Raw genomic sequence first — 18,143 nt, 5'->3', positions numbered from 1 at the left:
CCACAGGCAACTTATTTTAGTCTAAAAAGATTTTTTTAAAAAAAGGAAAAAGAAAATTATATGTGTTGCCTGTCAAAAAGTGAGGTTCTTAGGGTCTCAGGATTTGATTAGCACGATGACAGGCTCGATTTCATAATGTTTTTATTTTTATGCCACAAGTGAACAACAAACTTTAAGAGGAGAGAGAAAGTAGAGACAAGCAGGAGGTGGGGCTTTGCTACATGAATGTTCAGGACAAACAGGGAAATAACAAACTTAGCTGCACTGGTTTGGCAGAGCCTCAAACTCACATAAGGCCTAAACTATTTGCCCCTTTTTAATAGGTAGATAATTCCTCTGCATAGTCTTTTCAGAGAGCTACGGATAAAGCAGGTCCCACCAGACAAGCAAAACCATCTTGAAAAGCCCAGTTAAGCAACTTCCTGACCAAGAAAAGTGCCTCAGGTGAGTGAAACTTTGGGGAGGCCTTGGGGAGGAAAGAATTCCATTTATAGGTTCTAACAAGATCAAGTATCTGCTAGATGAATACATTTAAAGATCTGCTATACAACCTTGTACCTATCGTTAACGATACTGTATTGTTCACTTAAAAGCTTACTAAGAGGGTAGATCTCGTGCTAAATGTTTTTAGCACGATAAACTTAATTATTTTTTTTAATAATCAGGTATCTGCTAAGTGGTTTTCTAGTGAGCCCTCCAGGAAGGACTAAGGGAGAGAAACACCAACATCCCTAAAACGCTGCTGACACAAACACCCCTTCGTGCCTCTTTGACACACACACACACACCCTAGCTTCTCTCTCCTTTTCCTTGCTAACTTCACGTTTTTGTTTCATGTGACCCCTCGGTTCTTTCCTGAGAGGCACCTCGGTGCAGGATGTGCCTGCGGTGCAGGATGTACCATGTGATATCTTGTGCTTCAGGTGGGGAAACCGGCTGAGGGAAAGGAAAAGCACAGCGTTCTCAGCCATCTCCCCACCACCGCCCAGGACCAAGCAGACCACCAGCCAGGCCGCTGCTTCACGGGGAGGCCTTGGTCCTGGTCAACCAAAGGCCACCATTTCAAATCACAACTCGGCCCTGTCATAGACATTACTGTGTACCTGTAAGCCGACATCCCATAATGCTTTTATTTGCTGTTTGTTATCTGTCCCCACAAGAGCAGGGCAGGCGCTGTGTCTGTCTCATCACTAGCTGTTACCAGCTGCTTGGCACAGAACCGGCCACTAGGTAGGTGCCTTATTTCGGGACGGATCCCTGACTTCTGGGCCCTGGGCAGCCCAGAGTCAGCAAGAAGAATCTGAGCAGTGGTGGCGGAAGAGGAATTTCCACAAGGCAGAGGGAGAACACACAGGGAAGAGGCCCTGGGTCTGGGAAATCCAGATTCCCATTTCTGCTTAAAGTGCCGTTCTCTCCAAGAACCCCGAAGAGCCTGGTGGCTCAGCAGCTCTACGTGCTGAGAGGCAAAGCCCAGAATGGCCGAGGCCGGAAGGAAGCCAGCTTCTGAAAGACAACACGGCAGGCCCAGCCGTCAGCCCCTGGGGAACTGCCAAAGCCACAGGGCTGGGGTTTCTGCTCCTCTCTCTGCGGGGACACAGCAGAGGCAGAAAACTGGCTTTGAAGAAGCAGGTAACCATGAGTGTCCATGCAGGAGAGCCATTATAGACCCCAGAGTGTTCTCTCTCTAGAAACACTGAGCCCTGGGGTCTAGTACCAGGTACTAGGTGGTGGCCCCTGATCCAGACATACCTCCAGGGTGGCTCGGGGGGCAGAGAGGCAGGATGAGATGTGATCATCTTGGTTAGAGGTCAGGCCACTCAGGGTAAGGAGACAGAGAAGACAAGGGGAGGGGGAAGCAGATTCTGGAGGCAGGGCTCAGAAACTAAGCCTGCCTCCCCACTTAAAGAAACCTGATCAGCACCCTAACTGCACTCATTGTCAGCCTACCTGCTGAACCCGCTCAAGCACAAAGTGGACGCGCCTCAGCCCAGCTTCCAAGGCCACCATCATCTGGCTCCATGCTCCTTACCAGTGCTCCCACCACTGAGGTGAGTGCCCCCCTCCTCCTCTCCCAGGCAGGAGGCCCGGCATCCCCGGATGCCCCCCCTCCCCTCTCTGCCTACCCCTGCCTTACCCACCCCAGTTGAGGGCAAAACATCAACTGCAAACACTCCCACATCCCTTAGGAAGGCCAGGAACTACTCCGAGCACTGTACACACATCCACTCCTTTCCTCTGCACAACAGCCCCTTCAGGAGGCATCATTAGTATCCCCACTTTACAGATTAGAAAACTGAGGCACAGAGATTACGTGACTGTCTCAAGGCCCCATAGCTAGCAGGAGGCAGAGTCAGCAGGCAGCACCAGAGTCCCTGCCCCCAAGCAGGGAGCTGCAGTGCCTCTCACAGCACAACTCAACTGCCACCTTCTCACCAGGCCTCCCCTGACCCCTTGCAAATCTCCATGCCACTTTCCACACTGGCTGGGTGTGAGGACTGGTTAGGTTCTTGTCTTCTCTCCCCTTCTAGATTAGAAAGCTCACGAGTAAAGCTTCGGGGTATTTCTACATCATCTTCGTATTAGTTTCCGGTTGCTGCTGTAACAAATTGCCATTGACTTAGTGTCTTAAAACCACACAAATCTATGATCTTACAGTTTCGTAGGTCAGAAATCCAACACAGATCTCTTTTGATTAAAATCAAGGCATCTGCTGCGTTGTGTTCTTTCTGGAAACTTTAAGGGAGAATCTGTTTCCTGGCTTTTTCTAGGTTCCAGAGGCTTGGCTCATGGTCCCTTCCTCCATCTTCAAAGCCAGCAACACATCATCTCTTTGACCCTTCTGTGGTCACATCTCCCTGAGCACAGCCAGGAAAGGTTCTCTGCTTTTAAGGACTCTCGTGATCAGACTGGGCTCAACTGCATAACCCAGAATAATCTCCCCATTAATCAAGGTCCTCAACTTAATTACACTTGCAAAGTTTCTTTTGCCATGCAAGGAAAAATATTCACAGGTTCCAGGGGTTAGGACGTGGACATCTTTGGAGGCTGTTATTCTACCTACCACAATTGTTGTACATAAACCTTGAACACCATGGTCCCCATCATACTTCAGCTGCACCAGCCCCTGAAGGCTTGATTATATGGTCCTCTCACTGGCCTCTGATTGAGGTGGACATTAGCTCTGTGCCCCCAAGTCAACTGAGAACTCTTTGAAGGAGTATCCCCAAATAGTGATAGTGATAGTACATGGTGGACACATAAAGATGTTTGATAATCTGAGGATCAAATACAATGCTAATGAATCTACTGCATTCAGTTCAATTCCTACCTCATCACTACTTTCTGTTTTTTGCTTTGTATTTTACTTTTATTATTTTTGAAAACAACATTTATTTCAAAATGTAAAAAAATGCAAAAGGGTCAAGAATAAACATTCTCACCCTCTCTCTTCTGCCTCTTAGTCATCTTTGGTATCCTTCCAGGGAAATTTTATGCAGCTGCAAGTAGAATATACTCCTATTTATTACCTCCCCCACCTTCTTTTCTGTAAATGGTAGCATCACATACAGTCCTTCCCATGCCTCCCTCTTTACTTAACAACATAGACTGCTCCACAGCTATCCACAGAGCATCCTGGTTCTCTTTTTGTATACTATTCCACTGTGCAGCCACAGCATAATTCATTTCACCAGCCCCCACTGATAGATACTCTTTTGCTATTAGAAACAGTGCTCAGCGAAAACCTGTGAATTTGTCTGAGCGATTAATTTCTATAAGTGGAATGTCTGAGTCAAGCAAGGCCATGTGAATTATTAACTCTGATACTGGCAACATGCCCTCTGCGGGGAACTAATACACATTCGCCAAGTGTGTATGTATGAGTTCTGTTTTCCCACATCTTCCCTAACACGGATGGTTATCAAAATCTTTTATTTTTGCCAACCCCAGATAGGTGAAATGTAATATATTTCAATGTACTTCAATCGGTATTTTAAAAATTATGTGTGAGGTCAAGCATTCTTCATGTGTTTAGGAGCCACTAATTTATTTTATATGGATTATTTGTTCATATCCTTTGACCATTTTCCTATAGAGTTCTGTTCTTTTCCTTATTGATTCATAATTCTTTACATATTAGGGAAATTAATCCCTAATGCATAACATGAAGCACAAATATATTCTTCCATTTGTAACCTGTCTTTTGTTTTGCTTACAGGGGTTTTGCTATGCCAACTGTTTTTAAGCAATGAATTTTATCAATCTTTTCCTTATGTCTTCTAAGTTTTGTACCATACTTAGAAAGCCCATTCCTAATGCAAAGTTATAAAAATATGTTCCTTTGGATTATTCTAGAGACCAGTCATCTATGAGCAGTGAAAAGTTATTTTCTATGGTCTTGGATTACATCCTGGTTATAATGTGCTACTGGCCATAACATATGCAAACAGATTTTAATTTTTATACAGAAACTTTTATTTTCTGATACTTTGTGGTTTATAAAACATTGTCCCATGACAATCAGTGAGACAGGCAGCACAGGACTTATCTGTCTTACTTTACAGAAGAGAACTTCCCAAGCCAATACCCAGAGAGGGTAAACGACCACCCAAAGCCACACTGTGTGGTCCAGACTCACACTGAGGACTCCTGAAGCTGTTCTCTCCTCTCTGCTCCACCGCCTCTCTCCACAAAAGGACAACATCCATATGCATTAAAATCTTAAAGGGCATATCCAAAGGCATTTCCGAATAATGTCCAAAGAACGTGAATAACTTTTCTTTTCAAAAAACAGTATTTATTTATTTAAATGGGCCACACAGTGATCCAATTAAACAGTGACTCATCCTCAAACGTCTGTGCCAATGTTCTCAGCAACAGACAGAATTCTACAGTGTGCCTATATAACCCTGCAAAATTTAATTGAGAAGTAAGAGATGTAAATGTCTCCAGATCCCAAGGCTTCTGAGTGGGTCATCAAGAGCAGTGCTTCTCAATTTGTGGAGGGGGAGAAGGTGAGTTATATTTAAATTATGGAGGGTTCTTTTCAAATCACACATACCCCAGCATTCCCCATCACCCACCCCCCAACAGTGCCACCCCACGAGCGCATAGCATGCCCCTTCAAGTGTATTGATGGTAGAAAATTTTTGAAAATCACTGTCCAGAGGACAGGGTCTGTGTCTGCACAATCCCTGTACACACACCCTTTCTCTTCTGTACCCCCAACTCTTCTGCACCATCACAGTTTCCATTCACCCTAACCAGGTAATTTCTGAAACTCCCCCCTCACGCCCTTTGCACCTCTTGTTCCCTCTGACATCCCCCCACCTCCCCGGCCCAACCCACCAAGGTGGCTCCTTGGTTTAAATGACACCTCCTCCGAGGAGCCTTGCCTGAACACCCACTAAAGCAAATTCCCCCAGTAATGCCCTATCCTTTTAATTTTTTTTCCTTAGAATGTATCACAGTCTGTATTATTTTCATCTATTAATTTACCTTCTTGTTTATTGCCTGTCCTCTCAAAAGTGCCATGAGGTCAGGGACTTGTCTAAATCATTCACACTTTATAACCTTAGCACTAAGCAGAATGATTGGCATAGAGTAAGTGCCCAATAAAAAATGGGTCAATTGAGAATCACAACTAGCTGCTGGACAATCATTGACAGGAAGACACTGGAACTCACCAAAAAAGATACCCCACATCCAAAGACAAAGGAAAAGCCACAATGAGATGGTAGGAGGGGCACAATCACAGTAAAATCAAATCCCATAACCACTGGGTGGGTGACTCACAATGTGGAGAACACTTTTACCACAGAAGTCCACTCACTGGAGTGAAGGTTCTGAGCCCCACATCAGGCTTCCCAACCTGGGGTCCGGCAACGGGAGGAGGAATTCCTAGAGAATCAGACTTTAAAGCTTACTGGGATTTGACTGAAGGACTTTGAAAGAACTGGGGGAAACAGAGACTCCACTCTTGGAGGGCACACACAAAGTAGGGTGCACACCAGGACCCAGGGGGAAGGACCACTGACCCCATAGGAGACTGAACCAGACCTACTTGCTAGTGTTGGAGGGTCTACTGCAGAGGCGAGGGGTGGCTGTGTCTCATCGTGGGGACAAGGACACAGGCAGCAGAAGTTCTGGGAATTACTCCTTGGCATGAGCCCTCGCAGAGTCCCCCATTAGCCCCACCAAAGAGCCCAGGTAGGCTCCACTGTTGTGTTACCTCAGGCCAAACAACCAAAAGGGAGGGAATCCAGCTCCACCCATCAGCAGTCAAGTGGATTAAAGTTTTACTGAGCTCTGCCCACCAGAGCAACAAGTCACCTCTACCCACCACCAGTCCCTCCCATCAGGAAACCTGCACAAGCCTCTTAGGTAGCCTCATCCACCAGAGGGCACACAGGAGAAGCAAGAAGAACTATAATCCTGCAGCCTGTGGAACAAAAACCACATTCACAGAGAGACAAGATGAAAAGGCAGAGGGCTATGTACCAGATGAAGGAACAAGATAAAACCCCAGAAAACCAACTAAATGAAGTGGAGATAGGCAAGCTTCCAGAAAAAGAATTCAGAATAATGATAGTGAAGATGATCCAGGACCTCAGAAAAAGAATGGAGGCAAAGATCGAGAAGATGCAAGAAATGTTTAACAAAGACCTAGAAGAATTAAAGAACAAACAAACAGAGATGAATAATACAATAACTGAAATGAAAACTCCACTAGAAGGAATCAATAGCAGAATAACTGAGGCAGAAGACCAGATAAGTGACCTGGAAGACAGAATGGTAGAATTCACTCCTGCGGAACAGACTAAAGAAAAAAGAATGAAAAGAAATGAAGACAGCCCTAAGAGACCTCTGGACAACATTAAACGCAACAACATTCGCATTATAGGGGTCCCAGAAGGAGAACAGAGAGAGAAAGGACCCAAGAAAATATTTGAAGAGATTATAGTCGAAAACATCCCTAACATGGGAGAGGAAATAGCCACCCAAGTCCAGGAAGCGCAGAGAGTCCCATACAGGATAAACACAAGGAGAAACACGCCAAGACACATAGTAAGCAAATTGGCAAAAATTAAAGACAAAGAAATATTATTAAAAGCAGCAAGGGAAAAATGACAAATACAAGGGAACTCCCATAAGGTTAACAACTGACTTCTCAGCAGAAACTCTACAAGCCAGAAGGGAGTGGTATGATATACTTAAAGTGATGAAAGGGAAGTACCTAGAACAAAGATTACTCTATCCGGCAAGGATAGCATTCAGATTCGATGGAGAAATCAAAAGCTTTACAGACAAGCAAAAGCTACAAAAATTCAGCACCACCAAACCAGCTCTACAACAAATGCTAAAGGAACTTCTCTAAATGGGAAACACAAGAGAAGAAAAGGACCTACAAAACCAAACCCAAAACAATTTAAAAAATGGTCATAGGAACATACATATGGATAATTACCTTAAACGTGAATGGATTAAATGCTCCAACCAAAAGACACAGGCTTGCTGAATGGATACAAAAACAAGATCCATATATATGCTGTCTACAAGAGACCCACTTCAGACCTAGGGACACATTCAGACTGAAAGTGAGGGGATGGAAAAAGATATTCCATGCAAATGGAAATCAAAAGAAAGCTGGAACAGCAATACTCATATCAGATAAAATAGACTTTAAAATAAAGAATGTTACAAGAGACAAGGAAGGACACTACATCATGATCAAGGGATCAATCCAAGAAGAAGATATAACAATTATAAATATAGATGCACCCAACATAGGAGCACCTCAATACATAAGGCAACTGCTAACAGTTTTATAGCTGCTAACAGCTATAAAAGAGGAAATCAACAGTAACACAATAATACAGGGGGACTTTAACACCTCACTTACACCAATGGACAGATCATCCAAACAGAAAATTAATAAGGAAACATAAGCTTTAAATGAGACAATAGACCAGATAGATTTAATTGATACTTATAGGACATTCCATCCAAAAACAGCAGATTACACTTTCTTCTCAAGTGTGCAAGGAACATTCTCCAGGACAGATCACATCTTGGGTCACAAATCAAGCCTCAGTAAACTTAAGAAAATCGAAATCATATCAAGCATCTTTTCTGACTACAACGCTATGAGATTAGAAATGAATTACAGGGAAGAAAACATAACAAACACAAACACATGGAGGTTAAACAATACATTACCAAATAAGCAAGAGATCACTGAAGAACTCAAAGAGGAAATTTAAAAAAACCACAGACAAATGATAATGAAAACACGACGATCCAAAACCTATGGGATGCCGCAAAAGCAGTTCTAAGAGGGAAGTTTATAGCTATACAAGCCTACCTCAAGAAACAAAAAAAATCTCAAATAAACACTCTAACCTTACACCTAAAGGAACTAGAGAAAGAAGAAAAAGCAAAACAAAAAGTTAGCAAAAGGAAAGAAATCATAAAGATCGGAGCAGAAATAAATGAAATAGAAACAAAGAAAACAATAGCAAAGATCAATAAAACTAAAAGCTGGTTCTTTGAGAAGATAAACAAAATTGATAAAGCATTAGTCAGACTCATCAAGAAAAAGAGGGAGAGGACTCAAATCAATAAAATTAGAAACGAAAAAGGAGAAGTTACGACACCGCAGAAATACAAAGCATCCTAAGAGACTACTACAAGCAACTGTATGACAATAATATGGACAACCTGGAAGAAATGGACAAATTCTTAGAAAGGTATAATCTTCCAAGACTGAACCAGGAAGAAACAGAAAATATGAACAGACTAATCACAAGTAATGAAATTGAAACTGTGATTAAAAATCGTCCAAGAAACAAAAGTCCAGGACCAGATGGCTTCACAGGTAATTCTATCAAACTTTTAGAGAACAGCTAACACCCATCTTTCTCAAGCTCTTCCAAAAAATTGCAGAGGAAGCAACACTCCCAAGCTCATTCTATAAGGCCACCATCACCCTGATACCAAAACCAGACAAAGATACTACAAAAAAAGAAAATTACAGACCAATATCACTGATGAATATAGATGCAAAAATCCACAACAAAATACTAGGCAACAGAATCCAGCAACATGTTAAAAGCATCATACACCATGATCAAGTGGGATTTATCCCAGGGATGCAAGGATTCTTCAATATACGCAAATCAATCAATGTGAAAAACCATATTGACAAATTGAAGAATAAAAACCATATGATCACCTCAATAGATGCAGAAAAAGCTTTTGACAAAATTCAATGCCCATTTATGATAAAAACTCTCCAGAAAGTGGGCATAGAGGGAAACTGCCACAACATAATAAAGGCCATATATGACAAACCCACAGCAAACATCGTTCTCAATGGTGAAAAACTGAAAGCATTTCCTCTAAGGTCAGGAACAAGATGCTCTCGCCACTATTATTCAACATAGTTTTGGAAGTCCTAGCCACGGCAATCAGAGAAGAAAAAGAAATTAAAGGAATACAAATTGGAAAAGAAGAAGTAAAACTGTCACTGTTTGCAGATGACATGATACCATACATAGAGAATCCTAAAGGTGCCACCAGAAAACTACTAGAGTTAATCAATGAATTTAGTAAAGTTGTAGGATACAAAATTAATGCACAGAAATCTCTTGCATTCTTATACATTAATGATGAAAACTCTGAAAGAGAAATTAAGGAAACATTCCCATTTACCACTGCAACAAAAAGAATAAAATACCTAGGAATAAACCTACCTAGGGAGACAAAAGACCTGTATGCAGAAAACTATAAGACACTGATGAAAGAAATTAAAGAGGATACCAACAGATGGAGAGATATACCATGTTCTTGGATTCGAAGAATCAATATTGTGAAAATGACTATACTACCCAAAGCAATCTACAGATTCAATGCAATCCCTATCAAATTACCAATGGCATTTTTTACAGAAGTAGAACAAAAAATCTTAAAATTTGTAAGGAGACACAAAAGACCCCGAATAGGCAAAGCATTCTTGAGGGAAAAAAACGGAGCTGGAGGAATCAGACTCCCTGACTTCAGACTATACTATATAGCTACAGTAATCAAGACAATATGATACTGGCACAAAAACAGAAACATAGATCAATGGAACAAGATAGAAAGCCCAGAGAGAAACCCATGCACCTATGGTCAACTAATCTATGACAAAGGAGGCAAGGATATACAATGGAGAAAAGACAGTGTCTTCGACAAGTGGTGCTGGGAAAACTGGACAGCTACATGTAAAAGAATGAAATTAGAACACTCCCTAACACCATACACAAAATACACCATACACAAAAATAAACTCAAAATGGATTAGAGGGCTTCCCTGGTGGCGCAGTGGTTGAGAGTTCGCCTGCTGATGCAGGGGACGTGGGTTCGTGCCCGGGTCCGGGAAGATCCCACATTTCGCGGAGCGGCTGGGCCCATGAGCCATGGCCGCTGAGCCTGCACGTCCAGAGCCTGTGCTCTGCAGCGGGAGAGGCCACAACGGTGAGAGGCCCGCGTACCGCCAAAAAAAAAAAATGGATTAGAGACCTAAATGTAAGACCAGACACTATAAAACCCTTAGAGGAAAACATAGGAAGAACACACTCTTTGACATAAATCACAGCAAGATCTTTTTTGACCCACCTCCTAGAGTCATGGAAATAAAAACAAAAATAAACAAATGGGACCTAATGAAACTTCAAAGCTTTTGCACAGCAAAGGAAACCATTAACAAGATGAAAAGACAACCCTCAGAATGGGAGAAAATATTTGCAAACAAATCAATGGACAAAGGATTAATCTCCAAAATATATAAATAGCTCATGCAGCTGAATATTAAAAAAACAAGCAACCCAATCCAAAAATGGGCAGAAGACCTAAATAGACATTTCTCCAAAGAAGACATACAGATGGCCAAGAAGCACATGAAGAGCTGTTCAACATCACTAATTATTAGAGAAATGCAAGTCAAAACTACACAATGAGGTATCACCTCATACCAGTTAGAATGGGCATCTTCAGAATATCTACAAACAAGAAATGCTAGAAAGGGTGTAGAGAAAAGGGAGCCCTCTTGCACTGTTGGTGGGAATGTAAATTGATACAGCCACCATGGAGAACAGTATGGAGGTTCCTTAAAAACCTAAAAATAGAATTACCATATGACCCAGCAATCCCACTACTGGGCATATACCCTGAGAAAACCATAATTCAAAAAGACACATGCACCCCAATGTTCACTGAAGCACTATTTACAATAGCCAGGTCATGGAAGCAACCTAAATGCCCATCGACAGACGAATGGATAAAGAAGATGTGGTACATATATACAATGGAATATTACTCAGTCATAAAAAGGAACGAAATTGGGTCATTTGCTGAGACGTGGGTGGACCCAGAGACTGTCATACAGAGTGAAGTAAGTCAGAAAGAGAAAAACAAATACCGTATATTAACGCATATATGTGGAATCTAGAAAAATGGTACAGATGAACCGGTTTGCCAGGCAGAAATAGAGACACAGATGTAGAGAACAAACGTATGGACACTAAGGGGGGAAAGCGGCAGAGTGGTGGGGGTGGTGGGATGAATTGGGAGATTGGGATTGACATGTATACACTCATGTGTATAAAATTGATAATGAATAAGAACCTGCTGTATAAAAAAATTAAATTAAAAAATAGGGTCAATTAAGTTTGACTGAATTAGTCCCAGCTAATTCTCTCCATTTCTACATCACCATCAAGTTTCTAAGCAGTCCAACCACGTGGGCTGGGAGGATGGACAGAGAACACATTCCCGGCCCCTCCCGCAGCCCACCTCTGCTCATGGTTACTCATTCATCTTGGGAGAAAATAAAGCATTTTATCCAGCAACAATCCAGGATGGAATGTTCTGAAGGCCATGTGCCTTCCTCTATTGTCTTCTCTCTTTTCTCCTGACCTAACTCCACTAGACTGTGGAGGATGAGACTGGAGAATGATGTTAAAGACACACCATTCATAATCAAAAACAGCAACCCAACAAAAAAATAACTTAACTATGGCGCCAGACACTGTACAAAGACTATAACATGAAAGATCTCATCTCATCCTCAAGATAGCCCCACGGGCAAGTCTTATTATCCCAATTTTACAAATAAGGAAATAGCGTCCAAGGTCATGCAGCTAGTAAGTGAAGGAGCCAGGGTCCAAACCCAGCTAGGTACCACACGGTACCTGCCTACATCTAACATGGCATCCAAGCTACATGCTTAGAGAGAAATGCTTAAAAGATAGCAATAAGTGGAGAATATCAACCAATACATTGAGTTATTAATGTCTCAAATGCTTTAGGGATGTCAGGTTGGGGGCAGAGTTCTGTCTATACATGAACTGGGAAAGCCAACAACCAAACATCTGGAAATGACTTTTTCATCCTCAGAAAGGAGGTAATGTTGAGAGAAGTGTAGCGCCTTCATATGACCTCTTTAGGGTCATTAGCTATAAAGGAGGACCCCCAAGAATAACTAGAGGACAACAACAATCCAATTCAATGGGCAATCACTGAGAGCCCACTGTGTGATGGTTCTAGGATTGGTCCTGGCGAGGGTTAAGTCACACTCTCTGAGTTCTAAGACCTAAAGATGTCCAGACACAGATATGAAACAGTTTGCTTCTAATACAAAGTTCACTGTATGTGCCAAAAAAAATAGCACTGGTAACAGGATTACAGGAAGGAGGCCAGTGGAGAGAGAGAAGCTTCACGAAGAATGTAGCACTTGATGAGGCCTCGATGCTTGCATGAGGACAAGCAGAGAAAACAAGACCAGCCTGGGGTGATTAAGAAGCAGCACCACATGGGACTTCCCTGGCGGTCTGGTGGTTAGGACGCCGAGCTTCCATTGCAGGGGGCACGGGTTCAATCCCTGGTTGGGGAACTAAGATCCCGCAAGCCACATGGCATGGCCAAAAATAAAATTTAAAAAAAAGCAGCAGCAGCACCACTTTCAGTATACCTAGGGGTCCAGTCAACCAAGAGTGAAGGGACTGTGTTGGCAGAATATCACAAGGAGGTAAGTCTGGAAGAGCTTCAGTGGGCATCCTAGGATGGGGAAGTCCTGAATGACAAGAGGAGAAATGCTGACTTCTGTTAGAAGGCAGGGATGTAGTACACGGAAGCCTGCCACGATGGTGATGACTCATATGGGGATGTGGTAGAGGATGGATTGATAGGCCGTGAGCTTCATCACAGGGCTGCTGGAATGCACCGGCCAGCAGAAGAGATCATGAACTCAAGGTGGGAGGGGGGATGGCCAAGCGCATTTGAAAATAACAAGAAGCAGAGCCCAGAGGATTTGGGGGGCAGTGAAATCATTCTGTGTGATACTATAATGGTGGACACATCATATACTTGTGAAAATCCAGAGTGTACAACACTATGAGTTAAATGAACCTCAATGTAAAGTGTGGACTTTGGGTGACAATGATGTGTCAGTACAGGTTCATTGACTGTAATGACATATGTACACTCTGATGCTGAGGTTGATAATGGGAGAGGGGAAGCAGGCAGGACATAGGATGTCTCTGTATTTTCCCTCAGTTTTGCTGTGAACTTAAAACTGCTCTCAAAAATCAAGTCTAGGGACTTCCCTGGTGGCTCAGTGGTTAAGAATCCACCTGCCAATGCAGGGGACTTGGGCTCGAGCCCTGGTCCAGGAAGATCCCACATGCCGCGGAACAGCTAAGCCCATGTGCCACAACTACTGACCCTGTGCTCAAGAGCCCACGGGCCGCAACTACTGAGCCCACATGCCACAACTTCTGAAGCCCGTGCACCTAGAGCCCATGCTCCACAACAAGAGAAGCCACCACAATGAGAAGCCCGTGCACTGCAACGAAGACCCAACGCAGCCAAAAATAAATAAATAAATAAATACGAAATGGTCATTTAAAAATAAATAAATAAATAGCAACAACACCAAAAAATCAAGTCTATTAGGGACTTCCCTGGTGGCCCAGTGGTTAGGACTCTGTGCTTCCACTGCAGGGGGCCCCAGTTCAATCCCTGGTCGGGGAACCAAGATCCCACAAGCTGTGCAGCCAAAAAAAAATCAAGTTTATTAAAAAAGATGTACGTAACAAGAATAACTTGAAGACAGAGCATGATGGAAGAAAGGGAGTCAAGGATGACTCACCAGCCGGTGACAGGAAGAAGGCTGGGGTCATAGGCAATGGGGAAGTTGGAAAGGAGGTCTGTTTTTAGAGGTAAGAGAGAAAGAAGCTGAGTTCAGTTGGGAACAAGCTAGGATGATGATGGACATCCACATGGAACAGTCTTCAGGCACCTGGAGAACAGTTTGGGGCTGAGATAAGAAAAGGGTACAGGCATGCAAATTGGAGACAAAAGTCAGCATTAAATGTTCCCCTTTTAAACGGAGTGATAAATTCTCTTTCAAAAAGGAACTCACTGCAACACACTGGAAATAGTCTTCCCACCAAGCTCGCCACCTCTGTCCAAAGCACTGCCACTGGGGAGGCAAGTTCAATTACATGGGAAGACAGCAGCACCAGGGGTAGTCCGGATAGGAAGAACCGGCAAGTCATCTGAGGCGCCAGCAAGAAGGGAGATTTCACTTTTGAGCAAGGAGTGTCCCCCTAACAGGAGTAGGAAGGGCACAGTGAACGCCAAAAAGCCTGGCTGCGAATTCTTATTCTGCCCCTTGCCCAGGGGAATTCTTTCACGTCTCTGTGCCTTAGCTTCCTCGTCTGTAAAATGAGGATAAGAGCCTGCTTCATGGATCCACTGTAAAGACAGATCCCATGAGCGAATGTGGAGGTACGCACCTGGAGCTCACTGTGTCAGCTACTGTCACTGCTCATTATTGTCTAGATTTTTCCAAGACCCTTGAAGGGGGAAATGCTGAGGTCTGTTCCTGATGATCACAGAGCACTGTGCCTTTTAAACATGGGCCTTTTTAAAAATGTCCCCTTCAAGTATCTGATTTGTCAGGTGGGACAGTAATATTTACAGGAGCAGAATATTTTAAATCTATATGCTCTGAAACAGCCCACGCGGTGAAGCACACACCTTGGCCATTCCCTGCGGCACATACTCACCCAGGGGTGTCCAATGCCTGGCCTTGACCCAAGAAGGCTGAGAAAAGACATAGAGAAAGTCCTTTTAAAAGTGAGTAAAATGCCAAACTTATTATTCCTTAAACTATCTCCCCGAAGCACTGACTGCAATCCAAGGCATCTGACTCATATCTGTCCACAGACTCAGTTTGGTAAAGTTCTCAAAACAGAGGTCACATTTTTTCAAGGTCTCCCAACCGTCAGGGAAATGAGCTGGCTACAAAAAGCCAGCGACCAGTCTGTGCCTCCCTGTAAAAGGTTAAGTTGATTTCCTGGTGTAGGAATTTTCACGTGCACCTGGGCAGAAGGAGTCCTGATTCTCGGGGTCTGATTACCCAGAGATAGCCCACAGAAAGGCTCCACGTCTCCTGCTCTGAGACACCAGAACCCAGGGCTGTGGGAACACCTGCATTCTCCTCAGCTGTCCACTCTACAGCGAACAGAGCCACTGTGTCAGTGAGAAAGGGGAGGATAATTATCAGTAATAGAAACCTCCTTCCCGTGTATTGTGTTTATAATTTCTAAGAAGCATAGGTTCCCTACGTACAATGCCCCCTGCTCTGTTCCGCACTTGGAACCATTTGGGTTTGTAAGTCTGAGAGGAACTGGGGAGCATCCACAGTCATCAAAATAAAGAGAAAAGACCCTGGAGCTCATGGGAAAGGGAGGAGGGGGAGGGGCAGGGCTGAAAGACTGAGAGAGGGACCCAGGAGAAAGTGGAAGGTCAGAAGCCCCGCAAGGTGACTGCTCCACTAGCTTAGCAAAGTCTTCTGAACCAGCAAAGCACGTGGTGGGGTGGATTTCTCCATCAACATGTCAGGGCTGTCACCAAGGTAAACCAGGAAGAACACGTGAGCCCTCCCCCAGCGCACAGCCCAGGGAATTAGCAGCAAACCTGGGAGGCCTTTGGAATTCCCTGGGCCATGGGCTCGTGGGTTCTCACCAAGGTTAATTGGTTCTCTAAGGAACAAGGACTGGCAGGCCCCCAGATGACACCTAGGTTAGAAGAGAATGTGTCTTTCTTCTCCAAAACTAAAGATAGTCTAATATTACTATTTAACATCTAAACACCAGAGGAATGCATTGAAGGGACGTCCACCCCAGCTTGCTTGGTTCAGCAGGGACAGGTACCCTACACTGATGACAGCCCTTTAAGGTTCTGGGCCCCCGAGGCTTGAGTTGCGTGTGTCCTTCCATGTTTTCTATGATGCTCAGGGAACTTTGGCCAAATGCTGCAGGAGCCTCAGCGGAATCAGGGAAGCATATAAAGGCACAAAGAAGGAAAATGCACACCTGCGATGGAAAATGGGAAAGGGGGGTGGAAAAAAGGAGAAGAAAATAACTTTCCACCACTGATTTCAAAGCTAAAATGCTCTTAAGTGTTAAATCTACCTCACGGTTGGTAAATAATTAGGACAAAACCCTGGCTGCCTATGATATCACTGAAAATCTTTATGATAACGCAGCCCTCAAATTACAGCCTTTTATAATCTGCATGGAGAATGTCTGAGGATCAGAAATGGAAACCTCAGAGTCCTATAGCTAATAATGCACCCAGTATGGCTTTCAAAATTTTCCCGTAATCCTTTAGTCAGAGAGCATGCCATCTTGGCCCTAAAAGTAAACACAATGGTGGGAATTTTAAAATAGAGCACGGAAGAAAAATAAAAATCAGGCATGGAAGCAGCTGTGGGTTCAATTCCTGCCTTATCTACTTGGTCAAGTCATGAAATATCTCTGCACAGTATAAAATGGCTATAATAATTCCTATTTCACAGGGGTCAATGACATAATGTAAATCAAAGTGCCCAAGGCCGTGCATGGTGTGTGGTGAATTCTGCATAGGTGTTGGTCCCCATCTCTCTCCTAAACCTGTCATCATGCCAAACATATAAAAAAATTTTTCTGGAAACAAGTCAGAAAGCTTTATCACATGCCTGGACACAGAACTAGGACTAGATGAAGTCTGTCTTGTCCTCTGGTGCCCCCTTTTAGTCCCCTCCCCGCTTCCCTCTTTCTGTTTTTCCATCTCCAGGAATCCAGCGCTCCCTAGAGGAGGGCACCAGCTATTAGGAATTAAATTAGGAATTTCCAGTCTGAATCCGAAAGGGGTTCGAGATTTCCTTTTCTTATCTTCCTAAGCGTATCCAGGCTGTCGGGGCGGTGGGCGGCGGGGGGGGGATGGCAGACATCAAAGATATCTACATATGTAGTTCATTATAATTTCCACTATTTTTTTTCTTTTTTTTTTTTTTTTGCGGTATGCGGGCCTCTCACTGCTGTGGCCTCTCCCGTTGCGGAGCACAGGCTCCGGACACGCAGGCTCCAGACGCGCAGGCCCAGCGGCCATGGCTCACGGGCCCAGCCGCTCCGCAGCATGTGGGATCTTCCCGGACCGGAGCACGAACCCGTGTCCCCTGCATCGGCAGGCGGACTCTCAACCACTGCGCCACCAGGGAAGCCCAATTTCCACTATTAATGAGCCAGATTTGTTGAGTAAGAGAGAATATTCTTCCCTTATATTCTCTTCTGCAGGAGAATATGTTCTCAAGAGAATATATTTCTTGAGTGCAGTTTTTAACTGCATAGGTGGATAATATGCAATCTGGACTCTCAAAGTCAGAAAGCCCAGGTTAGACGTTTACCGGGGTCGGGGTGGAGGGAGGATGCTGAGAAAATACCATGAAAGGGTAACAGAACTAGTTTTGCGCTATACCCAGGAAACAAAAACTAAATTGAGAGACGAATGCTGATATTTTTTTAAATGCTTAAAGACTACATAATCTAGGGCCAATGTACTTCGGAACTGAGCAACTTCCTTGCTACATACAACTCCTGCCTTCAGGAGTGGGGGCTGGGGCACATCTTTGGAATGAGTAGCAGAAAGGGCAGCTGGGGAGAGGACAGCTCACCTGGAAATCCAGAGGACTGGCTCCTCCACGCATGGGAAACCATACCCTACCCAGGCATTTATATCATGTTATGTCCTTTTTTTATCAGAAGCATTCTTAAGAA

General features: G+C 43.8%; 1 protein-coding gene across 3 annotated transcripts in view; it reads right to left on the bottom strand.

Annotated features, from left to right (window-relative positions):
* SNX10 (sorting nexin 10) overlaps positions 1-18,143 on the bottom strand; it is a 76,633-nt gene that overhangs the window by 53,312 nt on the left and 5,178 nt on the right. For 2 of the 3 annotated variants that reach the window (XM_060107990.1, XM_060107992.1), the window contains exon 2: positions 15,111-15,147. The exons of the other annotated variant lie outside the window; for it this stretch is intronic. The gene's annotated coding sequence lies outside the window, so the exon portion shown is untranslated. The remainder of the gene's footprint in view (positions 1-15,110; positions 15,148-18,143) is intronic. 3 annotated transcript variants of the gene reach the window in all.

This window comes from Mesoplodon densirostris, chromosome 9, assembly GCF_025265405.1.
Source record: "Mesoplodon densirostris isolate mMesDen1 chromosome 9, mMesDen1 primary haplotype, whole genome shotgun sequence".
Classification (NCBI taxonomy): Eukaryota; Metazoa; Chordata; class Mammalia; order Artiodactyla; family Ziphiidae; genus Mesoplodon; species Mesoplodon densirostris.
The sequence above is the reverse complement of the archived record's forward strand: the minus strand, read 5'-3'. Positions and strand labels throughout refer to the sequence as shown.